This window comes from Octodon degus, unplaced genomic scaffold (genome assembly GCF_000260255.1).
Source record: "Octodon degus isolate 3935 unplaced genomic scaffold, OctDeg1.0 scaffold00250, whole genome shotgun sequence".
NCBI classification, from domain to species: domain Eukaryota; kingdom Metazoa; phylum Chordata; class Mammalia; order Rodentia; family Octodontidae; genus Octodon; species Octodon degus.
Genome location: NW_004524826.1, coordinates 1913854 through 1930463, shown reverse-complemented (window position 1 = coordinate 1930463; position 16610 = coordinate 1913854). Strand labels below are relative to the sequence as shown.

At 42.3% G+C, this 16610-nt stretch overlaps 1 pseudogene; it reads left to right on the top strand.

The window, feature by feature from the left end:
* The first annotated feature begins 12063 nt into the window (after positions 1-12063).
* On the top strand, positions 12064-12906 carry LOC101573581 (annotated as a pseudogene).
* Positions 12907-16610: the final 3704 nt, after the last annotated feature.

The following is a 16610-nucleotide window of genomic DNA, read 5'->3' as shown; positions in this document are numbered from 1 at the left end:
CCAAGAGAGCACTATCAAAGCAAAGGATAAACATAGCCAGGTTCAAACTTGTCTGGAGTATTCAGCACATTTCTGGGATCTGACATAGAAACTATCACAGAACTATAAGCACCAGAGGTGTTTTACTGCTGTTACTCTCCCTTGCTTGTTTGATTGGCTATCCCTTTCTTGTCTTGTTGGATGTCATCTTGTTCTGTTTTGTATTTTGTGGTTCTTTTTGCTTTGGGTGTTTTTTTGTTTGTTTGTTTCTCTATTTCTCTGATCTACTTTTCTTTTTTTTTTTTCTTCTTTTCTTTACTCCTTTTTACTTTTCACTGTTTATGTTTCTTATTTTTGTTTTCCTTTTCTTCTGTTGATACTCTTTCTCTCCTCAACTGCTTCTTGAATTTAAACTTTCAAGTGAGTAAGCAAAATCTCTTCCCTTTTTGATTTCTCCTTCACATTCTATTTCACTCTTTCTCTCTGGTGTACTCCAGTCTCCCAAAACTTGAGTGATTATTCTTTGACTTCCAGCCTTGACTCTATTAGACTTGACCCATTCATTGCTTTATCCTGTCCTCTGCCTACCGTAACCACACACACATATACTCCCCATAAAAATGTAAAATCACCCCACTAGGAGAAACATCACCGCATACAAGAACATGGTATGTGTTTGATTTTGTTATATAACTTTAGAGTTTACACCTGTGGTCATAGGTAGCAGACTGACTAATGATTACCATAGTTTGTAGGCAGTTAAGCTATACTATAACCTTACTAACCAGGCTACTATAACCAGAATAACATACATATTATATTCAGTTTTTCACCTATGTATGATAACACTGTGATTGTACTGGATCATAATCATCAGCACATCCCAGCACCAAATATTAGTTTTTCATTCTTTTTTTCTTTTTTGTATTTTAGGGAAGGGCCTACAGGGTGTTCAGGGTTTCACTACTAGATCAGACTCCTAGTGATCCACCTGCTTACAGCCTCCCAAGAGCTGGGATTACAGGCATGCACCACTACTCCCAGTTTCAATCGCCATCGCAGCACACCCCAGGGGCAGGGCCAGCATGGCAGGCCTGGGGATCAAACCCCTAGCCCCTGTGCCTGTTTGCAGATGCCTTGATTCACTGAGCTATTTGGCCAGCCCTAATTTTTCATTCTTCACAAACTGAGAAGGTAGTTTCTTGAGATAGCTATAAAGAACCACCTACATCTAGAGGACATCCATGAAGAACAGACAACACCTACAGAAACCTCAATATTAGCAATAAAGCTATTTACCATAAGAAATTTTCAAGCATTAACATAGAAAAAAATAAAAGAAAAACTAGAAAATCACAAGACACACAAGCAAATTTCAATCCATGATCCCCAGCCCTCCTGGGACAAGTCTAGTTGATATTGGAAGTAAAACACTGGAACTTTATGAAATAATAGCAACATAAGTAAAAAAAAAAAGTGGAAAAAACTATAGAAAAAATAATCACACCAGTACCAAAAATGATGTTTAAAATGAAAGATATTAGAGAAGACACAGATAAACAATTAGATGAGCTTAGACAAATACTGGAAATAAAAAATGTCCAACATAGGAAGGAAATGGAATCCATAACACAGACCCAAACAGAAATCAGTACATTAAAACCTCCATTGAAAGTGTGTGCAACAGATTGAACATGTGAGAGGGTGGAATATCAGATCTTAGAGGTAAAATTGTAGCTAGTGATCATGAAAAGAAAAAATTACTTAAAAATAGCAAGATTACAAAAACTCAATCCAAAATCTGCAAGATGAAGCAAAGAAGAATAAATAAGATTGATTGGGGTCAGCAAAAAAGCTGAAGACAGCTCAAATGCCATTAAAAAAAAAAAGCTCTTCACAGAAAAATGACAGAAAGCGTCACAAGTATGAATAAGGAATTTGACATACAAATAAATAAAGCATTTAGAACTGCAAATAGCCATGACCATAATAAAACTATACCAAGACATATACTAACCAAGATTCAAGAAATTCAGTAAAGAAGAGAGTATAAGAAGCTGCTAGAGAAAAGAAATATGTCACCTATGAAGGAAAGCCCATCAGAATCACAGCAGACTTCTATCACAAATCCCCAAGTCAAACAAAGCCTGGGATGAAGTATTTCAAGTCCTGAAAGAACCAACTTCTAAGCCATATTGATGTACCCTGGAAAACTATCTTTCAAAATGAAGATACTTCCATGACAAAGACTGTTTTTGTTTGTTCGTTTGTTTGTTTGTTTGTTTTGGCGGAACTGGGGATTGAACTCAGGCCCTTGTGCTTGCCAGGCAAGCATTTATTCTACTGTGCTTTCTCCCCAGCCCCTTTTCCATGACAAAGAACAACGGAAGAAATTCATGACCACCAAACTAATCCTACAAAGAGTACTGACAGATATTCTGGACAGAGATAAAAATGACCACAATTCCAAAAACAACAAAACAAAGAAATCACCAGGCAGGTTAAGAAATTAAACAGGAGAAAAGTCAGGAACAAACAGAATGAAGATATCATGACAAAGATAAGTAAAAACCTTATTTGGTGAATTGTTGAACTCATTCAAATCACTAATTGAAAAGAACAGACTGGAAGAATAGATCAAGGAACAAGATCCAAAACTTTGATATATACAAGAAACACATTTGACAAAAGAAAGACATTCATAGACTGAAAGATGGAAAATCAACAAAGAAATATCAAAAACTGAACCAAACCTCTAAAGAAATAGACTTAGCAGATATTTTCAGAGTATACCAAGCAACATCAGAATATACATTTTGCTCAACTGCACATGGGACATTCACTTAAATAGCCCATAGAACATGTTTAAGTAAGTGCAAAGGAATTGTCATTATCCCATGCATATTGTCTGATCATAGTACAATGAAATTGGAAATCAGTTGTGAAAGAAACTGCAAAAACTCCATAAATACACATAAATTTAATAAAACCCTCCTGAACAACTAATGGGTCACAAATGAAATTAAAGAATAAATTAAACAATATGTACAATTAAATGAGAATGCAAATACAATATGCTAGAATCTGTGAGACACAATGAAAGAAGTCCTAGAGGAAAATTTATAGGGGTGAACTCTCACACCAGGCAAGCAGAATAAACACAAACAACCTAATATTGCACCTCAATCTTCTAAAGCAAGAAGAGCAAGACAAGTCCAAAGCCCACACAAGAGAGGAAATTAGGAAGATCAGAGCAGAAATTAATGCAATTGATATTAAGGAAACAATAAAAAGGGCTAATGAATCAAAAGTTGGTTCTTTGAAAGAATAAATAGATTAGAAGACACAGACACAATAACAAACATACTCAGCCATGTTAGCTTTGACAAAGGGGCCAAACATGTTCACTGGAAGAAAGATAGCCTCTTTAGTACATGGCTTTGAAAAAACTGGCTCTTTATATGCCAAAGACTAAAATTAGACTCAAGTCGTCTATCACCATACACTAAAATAAAGTCAAAATAGATCAAAGATCTAAATATTTAAACAAAAACACTGGATTTACTAGAAGAGAAAGTAGGTAGAAACCTTGAAGACATAGCTGTAGACAGAACAAAAACCAAACTTCACAGGAAAGAATTATCTTTCAAAGAAATCATATTTCAAAGAACTGGTATCTCATCTTAATAAAAATCTTTTGCATATCAAAAGATATCACCACAAGAATAAAAAGACAACCCACAGAGTGGGGAAAAATTTTCATCCAACTGTCCCTCAGACAAAGGAGTTCTATCTAGAATACATAAAGAATTGAAAAAAAAAATCAGACCACCCAAATTCAAAGCCCCAATACAAACATGGGCATCTGAGATAAATACAAACTTCTCAGATGAAATACAGATGTCAAATAAATGCATGACAAAATGCTCCTCACTGATCATTTGAAAAATGAAAATTAATATAACCCTACTATCCCAGCTCACCCCAAAAAGAATGGCTGTCATCAAGAAATCATCCAATAACAAATGCTGAAATGTCTGTGGGGAAGAAGAAACACTTCTCCACTGTTGGTGGGAGTGTAGACTGATACAGCTGCTATGGAAATCAGTATAGAGATTCCTCAAGAATCTAGGATTAGAGGTCCCATTCAACCAAGCTATTTCCCTGGTTGACATTTTCCAAGAAGAATTAAAAACTTCATACAGGACTGGTAAGATGGCTCAGTGGTCTAAAGCACCTACTTAGAACAAGCTTAGCAAAGCACAGGGACCGCGGTTCAATCCCCCAGCACCACAAGCCAGCCAGCCCCGCCCCCTGGTGGACTGAGCTGGACACACACACACACACACACACACACATAAATAAATAAAAATTTAAAAAATAAAAAAAGTAAAAGCTTCATACAACACTGAAATATGTGCATCCATGTTTATAGAAGCACAATTTGTAAGAGCTAAATCTTGGAAACAACCCAAATGCCAAGGAATGGATAAAAAACGATGTGGTCTTTTTTTTTTTACAATAGAATACTACTCAGCTATAAAGAAGGATAAACTTGAGGCTTTTACAGGTAGATAGATGCCACTTATTTCACTCATAAGTGAAAAAAGTCACACTCACATGTGTAAACATCATATTGTCTTCCTAGCTGAAACAGTAAATAAGATCCAAAAAGCACAATAGATATTGGGAAATGAGAAGAAACTTTAAAAGGAAAGAGAAATTGGGATGGGGGGAAGGGGAAAAGAAGGAAGAGAAAAGAAAGAATAAATAAATATATATACAAGGTATAGATAGATAGATGATAGACAGACAGACACAAGATAGTGAAAACAGTTATACAACTAGTTTCTATTACTTCATTAAAAAGAAAGGATTATGCTTATATTGTTTGACCAATCTTTCACACTTATAATCTGAGCGACTACTTTGAAAATAACAATGCACAATGTATTAACTGTTGTTACTCTCCTACTATCTTGTTTTGAAGTTTTATATCATTGTTTCCATTGTTTTTTCTCTTTAAAATTAAAAACACATAGCCATGTAAAGAGAAATAAGACTGGAAGGATGAGCCAGACTTCCACTAGGAAGCATGTCCAGGAAATTCCGTGGCAGGACAGTAGCATAGTCAGTGTGGAAATTTAACTGGACACAGATCCCTCCACTCACTGCATGGGAGGTGGATGAGGGCAGGAACCTTAGAAGCAGCAACAATGGCTGCAGAAGCCAGGCGAAGAGCAATGAAAGGCCAATGGAAGGCAACGGCGCTGAGGTGGTGATAGGAATGGCAGAAGCCAGGCGCATAGTCACTGGGGCTTGGGGACTTAGCATTTTCTAGGACATAGGTTCTCAATGATTTTTGTAGATTACTAGACAATATAATGATTATATATAAAGTTTTGAAAATAAAATGAACTTTCTTTCTCCTAGTGTATGATTTAGCCACTGTGGTAGAACATTTTTCTTTAGACTTTTAATGATATGTGTATATCTCAGGTCAAAGCACTACCACTTACAGCATCTGAACATCAAAACTTTCAAAAATGGCCTGGGGAGCTAGCTCAGTGATCTACGTACCTGCCTGGCAAATGCAAGGATGCAAGTTCAATCCCCAGTACCGTGTGCTTTTCCAGCCCCAGAACCCAAGGCGCACCACGCGAGTTACCGAAACCAAATGTGATGGCTCGTGCCTGTAATCCCAGTGCTGGAGAGGTTGAGACAGGAGGATAGCTATGAATCCAAGCTGTATAGCAAGACCCTGTACCAAATAAATAAAAAGAATTTTCTAAAAACCTTTAAAAAGTCCTATATCTTCCCAAAATTTAAATATTTTAATGCAAAGCATTTTTATGAGTATTATACTAAACAACAGGCCTCAAACTTATAACTGGATCCATCTGTTATTCATAAATTCATAATATTTTTACACTTAAAGTAATTCTGTTTTCATCTTATTGAGAAACATCAGTACAAGTTGGTATCAAAATTGAAGCTTACCCAATGTATCTTCTTTTCTCAGAATCAGCCCTAGCCTTCACCCAAAACATGGCAAGTTCTACAGATTCAGGTAACTGAACCGTAGACCAGAAGTAGAATTATTTCATATCAGATAATTTACCTACTATAGGAGCGCCTCTCATACTGCCTCTGACCAAGCATTCTCATTTCTCAAGCTATGCAACTTCCATAAACAGAGAGGACCATGCCATTAACATGGGCCAACATATTTGTGTCTTTCCACAATGTCAGAATTCACCTATTATGGCCAGCCAAATAGCTCAGCAGATTAAAGCACCTGCAAATAGGCTCAGGAGCCGCAGGTCTGATCCCCAGTCCTGCTGTGCCGGCCCTGCCCCCAGGTGCTTTGAGAAGGTGATTGAGACTGGGCGTGGTGGCAAATGCCTGTAATCCCAGCACTTGGGAAGCTGTAAACAGAAGGATCACTATGAGTCCTATCTAGTAGTGAGACTGTAAACACGCTGTAGACCCTTCTCTAAAATACAGAAGAAAAAAAATTTCATCAGTTAATAGTAGATTCACAAGATACATCCATTTCCTTGGCTTTTCTTTCCTGAGTATTCCTAGATTTATTTGGTTGTCATGAGATTGAAAGATCTTTATTCTGCTCCAATTTTTAATCCCTGATATCTGTCACACTCAAACCACACTGTGCATGTCAAACAGCCATATGATGTTACAGAAAGTTAGAAAGAAGGAAGAGGCAATAAGGTTTTTATAGGGTTTTAGCACCCAAAGCATCTGGGTGTGGTAGCACATATCTATAATCTCAGCATTCTCCAAGGCTGAGGAGAAGGATCACAAATTGAGATGTAACCACTGAGGGAAACCCTGTTTCAAATTTTAAAATCTGTTTAAAAATTTGTTGGGGACAGAGCTCAATGCGAAGAGTCTATGTTCAATCCACAGTACCATAAGGGGGAAAAAAGAAAACTAATTGTTGCAATGTCAAAGCACAGGTTTCGGAGTGAGCTGCATCAAATAGAGGAGGGGAGTCACACTGAGCTAAGTGTGGGCAGAGTCAGGAGTTCATGACTCTGCTGATCTTGTAGGCAGAGGCTGTGGCTAGCACACTGACTGATCTACAATAAGGTGCCAGGAAGTCGTGTGTGGCCACAGCTGGGGCAAGGGTACTGCAGCCCGGTGATGGTCTGGTATGCTTGACAAACACACATTTCTATTGTCTCCAATATGGTCAGATAAATTCATGTGTCTACGTGTCCCTGATTCAACCCTATAAATTCACAGGAAAGTTTTTATTAGCATGAGAAAATCATTTTGTCAGTCTGTGACTTATAACCACACTGGGCAGATGGCTGCTACTTCTTTGCATAAAAAAAGATGCCAGGTCATCCTGCTTTAGCCCTTATACCCAAAATAGAGTAGTGCGGTACAAAGTTTCAAAATGAAACAACTGCGAGCAGGGCGCAGCCTCCTTCATATGCTACCCAGCTGAACTTTCTGGGAGGTTGAGACTCAGAAAGGCGTGAGCCGACTTCCAGGCAGCGGGAGCCACAGTCCCAAGCGGGCCGGGTCATCTCTCACATACTACCCCTTATTCTTCTCTGTTATTCATGATGGCAAAGGCTTTCCCACATTTGCCATGGACTGATGGGAGGAGGTCAAGTGGGCGGGTGTATTTGCAATCTAAAGAGCTATAATGTCCTCAAGTCTGCTCAGGCTCCCTCTGGCTCTAACAATGTCCCAGCCTTTTCTTGTATTTGGTGATCTGGACAATTCTGAGGAGTCCTGGTTAGGTATTTTGTAAAATAGCTGTCATTTAGGATTTGTGTTATCTCATTCTTGTTTAGTGTGGGTGGTTTTCAAATGGAATTTCACAAGGGAAAAGGTAAAGCTAGGCACAGAGGTAGGGATGAGTGAATTGATCAGAGTGTACGCCGCTGTTCTACTCTCTCTGCCTATGGCTAGATGTGCTTGGACAAACCCTAAATTTAGAGGTGAGTCTGTCTAAATTTCTAACTCTAATCCAATCCTTCTTGGGAGCCCCTTGAACCATCAACTCTGAACCTTCAAACTTAGATAAGAGCTGATGCATAAGGGTTTAGGGGTGAAAATCTGTAAACTGAATGATTATGAGCACATCAGAGCCCATGCTGGGCAGAATTTAGTGCCTCCTCCACCCTTCCATTCCTCCTCTTCTCTCCACTCCAGGCGCCTGCCCAACTTCCCATACCTATTTTCCACCTCTCTCTAGCTGTGACCCTCACTCTGGTGCTCATTCATTCTCTCACACAGTGTTCTGTGCTGTATGTGCTCAATCAAGCTCCCTCTGTTCTCTGTGCATTCATGTCTGTGATGTAGTCAGCCACCTCAGACGGCTGATGGAAAATTAAATGAGGCAATGAACAAAAGCTGCCTGTCACAGTGCCTGATGTTCCTCATTTCTCCATAAATATTCATTGTTATAGTGTTACTGCTATCATTTCTGCTATGGTTGTCATCTTTTCTCTTAATGACCTGACCTTTCTCTAGGGTTTTAGATTCTTAAGGGCAGAGCTCCAGCCCTTACTGAAGAGAGCAAGAGGCTTAGAGAAGCAGTGTCCTCCTGGCCAGGTTGCAAAGCCCTTCCTGTGAGCTCTACTGGTCTGGAAGCTGTCTCCATGTCTCAACCTTCCCCCCGCCCACGAAGGTCATGTCCATCTGTCTCTCTGCACCAGGGACTCTCACAGCTCTGCTGAACAAGGCACCAGTCATCAGTGCAGCACAGAGCCCGGGCTCCACAGAACAGCAGAAAACAGGTGCTCAGGGGCTTCTCCACTGCCAGAGGAGGGCCTCGCTTGATGTCTACAAACACTTGTTTTTTTTGGTTCCATCTACAAAACCCAGACGTCCAAGGTCAAACACCCCAGGGCCTCCTCTGAAGTCTATAAGGTGACCAGCAGAGCAGACTGCCTGACAACTGCAGGCATAAAACTGCTCCTAGGTCCAGGGAAACCAAGGATTCCACATTCAAATCTAGCTCACAGTGGCCCTCATTTTTATCCCCGTCTTCCATCCCTATGGCTTCTGCCTTAGCCAAGACTCTTACAGTCATTCCCCAGGTGAAGAGCACACAGATAAGATGTGTTTATTTAATACCAGGCAATCTATACTTAGATGTTTGCATGTAATTTCTCACTAAAACTTCAAAATAATTTTATGAGATAGAGATTATTTTTCCCTCTTCACAGATTAAAGGATACTCAGAGAAATGAACTTGACCGGAAACTTGGTCCTCTTAGCCTTGCTGAGGCCTGCGTCCTCTGCCGCCCTCTCACTGTGCCTATCACCATGAGCTACGGGGCAGTGGCTGCCATGAGTCTTCCTCTTCCCAGCCACCTCCAATTCACTGAAAATAATTCCTTCCCATCCAGACATGGTGGTGCATGCCTCAATCCCAGCACTCTGGGAGGCTGAGGCAGGAGGTTCACAACTTTGAACCACTTAGCAACACCCTCTCTCAAAAATAAAATACAAAACGGGCAAGGAGATGCAGCTCAGCAGCAGAAGCACCTGCCTGGCAAGATCAAGGTCCTATTTTGATCCCTGATACAAAGAAAGAAAGAGAAAGAAAGAAAGAAAGAAAGAAAGAAAGAAAGAAAGAAAGAAAGAAAGAAAGAAAGAAAGAAAGAAAGAAAGAGAAAATCCTCCCAAAATATAAACCCCACTATCTCACATCCTAAAATTCCTTCAAAGACCCCCTCTTAGATCCAAGTGAAGTCACAGCTCCCCAAAGTGCCACCCCATCCTTCTCCCTGGCTTGCCCCAACCTTCCCTTCTAATCTCATCCCCTGTTCCCTCACCTCCTCACACACCTCCCTTCCCTGTGGCATGTGGTCTCCACACATATCTGTGCATGCTTGAAGAAACAGCTCAAACATGTACTTCTCTGTGAACCCCTCCCCTACCCCTGCTGATCCTCTCTATCCTGTCTCTTGGGTCCAACAGCCTATCCTATGCTTGTCACTGAGCCGTTACTACATCGAAGTGTGTACGGACAACTCTGTCTCGGGGACCAGCCATCCAGCTTAGATCTAGGTGTTCCCAGAGAAGTGACTGAGTGTTAGTTCCCAGGTTTTAATTCCAGTACCTACAGCAGGGCCTGGAAGGGGGCATCTCATTGAAGAAGCATTACACCAGTGGATACAAAAATCCCTTCTGTATTTATTTATTCTCTCAGGTAATTAGTCATCCACTGTATGCCAGGCACCATGTTAGAGCACTAGGGGAGCCAACATGAGTTCAAGTTAGGGCTCGCTGAGAAAAAGGTTTTAATTTTTGATCATCGAAGGCTTTTGTTGCTTTTTTTTTTTTCTTGACTCCATTCCCAGAAAACAAACTGAGCTGTGGAGCCAACAAAATACACCTAATTTCATCCTGTATAGACTGGATACAACTGCCATCCATTAAATTGCTGCACTACTCACAAAAGCTTCCATTGTCAGGTTAAAATCAGAGCTAACCAAAGTTAGACATCTTGCAACTCTCTTCGCCTCCTGAATGCGGCTCAATGTTAGTTCACTGAGTTCTATGATTTCAATTAACCTGCCTGATTAGTCATGGATTAGTTAACCAAACTGTGCTGACAAGAATATTTTGGGGCTCAAGGATGTTATTTTTCTAGACAAGAGCTCCTAACACCAGGCTAGGGTACTTCATTAGATCACAACTGAACTCTTCAGAACTCTGCTCTGAATTGTCTCATCACTTGATAACATGGCACTCAGATTTCTAGTTGTTTTTTGTTTTTTTTTTTTTTACACAAAGGGACTTTATTTCACCAATATAAGGCTATCATGTGCTTCAGCTAGGCCACAGGTGCACCCCTTGGGCCCCACAAGAACAGACAGCACAGTGCTCTTCTAACAGGTGACCCAGAGTTAGAGATGGCAAGAGCAGGAAGAGCACCCAGAGGTCATTTCTGAAATGGAATTACATATGGGAAAGAGAAGGAGGCCCAGAGAAGAGTAAGGACTTGCCCAAGTCCATTAGTCTAAGCCAGGATTTTCCAAATTCTACTAATGATAATAACATAATAGTTTCCCTTTATTTACTGCCCTACACACCAGCTGGTTTATAGGCAATGTAAGTTCAAATGCTGGGAAGCTGTAAGTGTTGAGGTTAAAGACATAAATTGAGCTCAGGCTGTAAAGCATCCCAAAGCTGAGGGTGCAGATCCTGAAGGGACAAGGAGGAAGATGGGCGATGGTGACTCCTGACGCGTCTTGCTTTCTGGAAGTTGCTGATTTGTAAATAGCAAACAGAAGCTGGACACAAGAGGATAAGGCAGAAGGCAAAGGCTGCGGCAGTTTACCAGGGCTATGGAGACAGAACGTGGTATTCAGGCCCCACCAAGGAACACTCGAGCCTTTGACGTGGGACCCCTCACATTCATCTCCTGTTGCAACAAGTTGCAAGTGTAATGGCTAAGATAACACATGTCTAGTATAGCACAGTTTTATAGAGGTGTGACAAGGGTCTCACTGAGCTAAAATCAAGATGGCACTAGGGATGCATGTCTTCTGAAGGTTCAAGGTAATAATCTGTGCTCTGGTCTTTCCATGGTACAGGAGCTGCTGGTATTCCCTGACTGTGGTCCTCTTCCTCCAGATTCAGTCAATAACAGCAAGCCAAGTGTCTCTCACAGTACATCATAGTGATCCCCTCCTCTCCCTACCCTTCTCATGTCTAAGGGTCCTAAGATTACATTAGATCACCCAGAAAATCCAAGACAATTTCTCTATATGAAAGCCAGCTGATTAACAAATCTAATTCCATCTGCAACTTTAGTTTCTCTTGGCTGTGTAGCCTAACACACTCATAAGTCTTGGACATCAGCACATACATTTGGAGAAGCCACGATTTGGTAAATACATTTTTATAGTAAAAAAAAAAAATCATTTAAAAAGGTTTAACCAAAAGCCAGGCTCTGGAGGTAGGGAGAGTCCATGCTCCTGGGAAGTCCAGCTGGGTAGGCCCTGTTCCCAGAGACAGTTGCTGCTGACCCTATCAGTCAAAGGAAGAAATAGCTAGCTAAGCTCAACCTTGGTACCGCCAGTCACAATGTCCTTGAAGATCCAGACAAGCAATGGAACCAGCAAGAATGATCCCAAATCCATCAATTCTTGAGTCTTAATCGGAAACCTAAACACAGCAGTGGTGAAGAAGTCAGATGTTGAGACCATCTTTTCCAAATATGGCTGTGTGGGCGGCTATTCTGTGCACAGAGGATATGCCTTTGTTCAGTACTCTAATGAGCACCATGCCCACGCAGCTGTGCTGGGAGAGAATGGATGGGTGCTGGCTGGGCAGACCCTGGACATCAGCATGGCTGGGGAACCCAAGCCCAGCAGGCCCAAAGGGCTAATGAGAGCAGCATCTGCCATATACAGGCTCTTTGACTATTAAGGTCACTTGTCACCAGTGCCAGTGCCCAGGGCAGTTCCTGTGAAACAACCCCGTGTCACAGTCCCTTTGGTCCATCATGTCAAAACTCCCATCCTGTCAAGGTCTTTGCCTTTTTCCAGAGGTATGACTACTGGCTCAGCCAAGATCAAGTTACAGAACAACGAGCTGCAGGTCATCAAGACAGAACTGACCTAGATCAAGTCCAGCATTGATGCTGTCTTGGGCTACTTAGATCAGATCACTGAGGAGCAAAAGGCCAACCCAGAAGGCAAGAAGAAAGGTGACAACAGCAGTGGCAGTGACAGTGGTGATGGCAGTGGCAGTGGCAGCAGCACCAGCAGTCCACCCCCACCCCCAGAAGACACACCCAAGGCAGGCACCACCCAGGAAGAACCCCAGACTTGAGGTGATGGTGATAAGAAGTGGCTGCTGATGCATAGTGAGGAAAAGCAGGAGCACAGCCAGGGCAAAGAAACAGGGAAGGGGGCTCTGCAGTAAGTAGCCTGGCAGGAGCACTGGCCACCAGCCAGAGAAGCATCACTGTCCAAGGCCTCATGCCAGGCACCACCCCTGGATGCCAGCTGGTAGCAGGTACCAGAGGAAAGCTGGCAGCAGGCTCTCCTGGCCCCCATGCATCCCAGGCCACATCTTCTGCAGTTAGAGTTATTGGCTACCCTTCCCCCATGCACCCTCCCTGTCTTCACTGTCCAGGCCAGAGGGCAGAGCACAGGGGTTTCCTCATACTCCACCTCCCCTCCCCAGGACATGCCTAGGTTTTCAAGTTTTCTATGGGTTTGGAGGGGGGTTGGTAAAGGATGGGGACCTTGACAATAAAGAGAGTAGATCCAACCTGCTCTGAAAAAGAAAAAATGTTTAACCAAGAGGTAAAGCTGAGTAAGAAATAAACACCTTCTCACAAAACTGAAGTGTAGGTCTGAATGATCTCAGTCCTAAGCAAGCTTAATATGATAGGCCTCTGCTGTAACAGCCTTTCCAGAATCAAATGAAAATTCTCTCTGGAGCAACCGCATCAACCAGAGGTATTATAACTTCTCATCTAAATGTCCAACATTCAATCAAAGATTACTGGGCATATCAATACAAAGCCCAAATGACTACTTGGATTCTTTCTGCCTCTCCAATAGGATGTGAGCCCCCTGGGAAAGGGATTGTGTCCAGGACTTGGCCAGAGTACAGTGCCTGAGAGCTGTGCTGCAAATGCCCCTCATGCTGCACCTCAATGAGGGAAAAACATCTCGAAGACCCAGCATTGAACAGAGACTTCAGAGTCAACATAACCTCAAGTTCTATGCCACCTACCTACCTGCAAGAAAGCTACACTGCAACCAGGATCAACTCACATGCAAACTCAAAATAATAATAAAATTAGTGAAAAGAGAGGAGCAATAAAGGAACGAGGAGAAGAGAAGAGAAACACGCTGCAGGCAGAGCAGTTACTGGGATTGGAGCCTGCTGAAGGTAGAGCAGACCACAGCACTGAACAGATGCCTCATCTCCTCTGGCTAGAGCTACTGAGAACATTATTCACATCTCTTATTTATTTAAAAATTATTTCAATGACTCTATTAGGCTTAAGTCTTCTCTTCCAGGAAAATTATTACAATCCTAGAGCAGTGGAAAGCTATTTCTCCTGTTTCTGAGAGTTGGATAATTGCTAAAATAAGCCAGCAACAGGAAGATTAACAGGAGAAGAAACATGCATGTTGGTCACGTACATGGTGGGGTCACAGGAAAATGAGTATCTGTAATAGTTAAGCCTGACTGTGTCAGTGTGACTGGCTTGGGGCTCCTCTGGGGGCTCGGTGCAGCCCACATCTGGATGTGTCTGGTTGGGTTGTGCAGCTGTGAACTTGGGGACCTACGTCTGGACTCCAGCACTTCCCTCTCTATTGCTGTTCCCCGGCTCTGCTTCCCAGCCTCCATGAAGGAGTCAGCTTTGCTCTGCCAAGCCCTTCTACCCTGATGCTTCTGCCTTGCCACAAGCTGACCATGGACTAAATCCCCTAAATCCATGAGCCCAATTAAACTTCTCCTCCTTTTAGGTGTCGGTGTCAGGTACTGTCTTCCAGTCCTGGGAAAGCTGACTACTATAGTTACCAATGATCCAACAATATTTAGAAGCCCAGATACCCTTCTTTGTGGGGGAGATGTAAGAGGGATCTCTTACATTACAATTTTAGTAAACGGTTTTGAAGGGACATAAGTGCCTGAAGAAGAGACTACAGTGAGCTGCAATAACGTTCCTCTGGGCTCTGGGCATAGTGTTTAAATTTCAGTCTCTGCTTCTATGAGTTAATCTGCCATGTTTGATGACATTATAGGAAAGGGGCTCAAGACATTTGCAATTGTTCTGAGAAGACATATCCTCAGCATAAGAGAACTTTAGAGAAAATACCTTCCTGTTCCTCAGGAGAGGCAGGGCATTGAGAGAAGGTGTGGGAGAAGGTCTTGGAAACCCTGGTCCTGAGGCTACTACTTTTTGTTAATCAGAATACCCAGATGTCAAAGCATCATACTTTGAGCCCTCAACAAAAGTCAGGTCCAGGTTGGCTACAAGCTTCCGAGAGGTTGTACAAAGCTGTATCAGGCTGGAGGAGCGAATACCTTTTGTCATTTTCTCTACTGTCTAATTTCTGCAAAAGCTTAGTGTATGCTAATGCCAGTTCTGGACTGGGCACATTTTACAGACTGCTATAAATAGAATACCTTTCATTTATTTGAGTATCTTTCATGTGCTGGACCATGTGCCAAGCATTTCACATGCATTATGTATGCCATTTCTTACTTAAAATCTGGAGTAGACATCGTTATCACTTTACAAAAGTGCTAAAGCTCAGTGATGACAATTAATTTAGTTAAGACCCCTTAGCCAGGAAGTGGTGGAGCTTCAGGCTGAGTGGGGTGCAAATTCCTGAGGGCCTGACCTCTCCACAATGTCTCCTCCTCATTCCCTGCTTCTTAGGACCTGCTTCTCTGGTGCAATCCAAACTGGTGCCTTTGAGCTTCTCAGAAGCTCAGGAAGACCATGGGGGAGGGGGAGAACACATTTGTTGAAGGTGGATAGATGAGAAATTTTAGACTTTGAGTGGAGACACGTTCCCTTCTCCATCATCCTGGCACTTCATGGTGCCCCCTCTCTGTCGTGTTTCCAGAACCATCCAGTCCTAGATCAGGACTCATGGGTAGCTACCATGTCATTCTGTGACATGGGTAAAAGCGAAGAGTTCTGATAGAGATGGGACAGTAGTTTCTTTTTTCTAGAACATAAAGGTTTTGTATGCAAGAAAAGCATCCTGGTCGCCCACATGCCTTTCAGGTTATTCCAGCATCATCTACTCCTTTGAGCTGTCTCTACCCACAGATCGCATTAGGCTGGATAGTATCTCCTTATGATTAAGTTGCTTTTTTAAGCTAGCAAGTTTCATTTTTAGCTCTTCATCATTTAGGAAGACAGCCCTGAAATCAGCGAATGTGCTCACAGCACTGAGATCAGGTGAAGTTGCCAAGGCAACAGCAGCTCCCTCTGATGTCACTAGGGGAGAACACTTCCCCAAAAGGCAGCAGCTCTGGCCTCCCAGCTCAGTGCCTTACTAGCTCTGTCTGATTTTATTGATTCTCTGAGTTTCTCCAGAACTTTAAGAGCTTCCCTCCCACCCCTACCCTCCTCATCAAACACAGGAAGGGAGGAAGTTGCTTTTATTAAAAATTTCTTTTCTCTCTGGTTGCTCTCTGGCCAAAATCAACAAAAAGCTTTGAGACAGAAACCAGAAGGGAATCCCAAACAGTCCCCAGGCCAATTTATCTGTGACTTTGCTTTTAGATTCCAGGGAGGAGAAAAAGGCATCAGACAGACAGACAGACAGACAGACAGACAGACAGACAGACAGAGACATGGGAAGGGTCTGTGTTAGAAATCCAGAGCAGAAACAGGAGCAAACCTGTCCAAAGAAAAGTAGAGCCCTCTCCCTCCACCCATTTCCACTTGGACCTCAGCTAACATGACCTGTGAACACTGCCAGTTGCCCAGCAATGTATAGTCACAATCCACATGACACAGTTTTGGGCACTGATGCCAAAATATCCTAAGAGTCTATCACCTTGTGACATAGTAGCCATCTTAGTGGAAGTAATGACTGTGATGTCAGAATAGCCACAGGATTACCTAGGCACACCATTTCTCA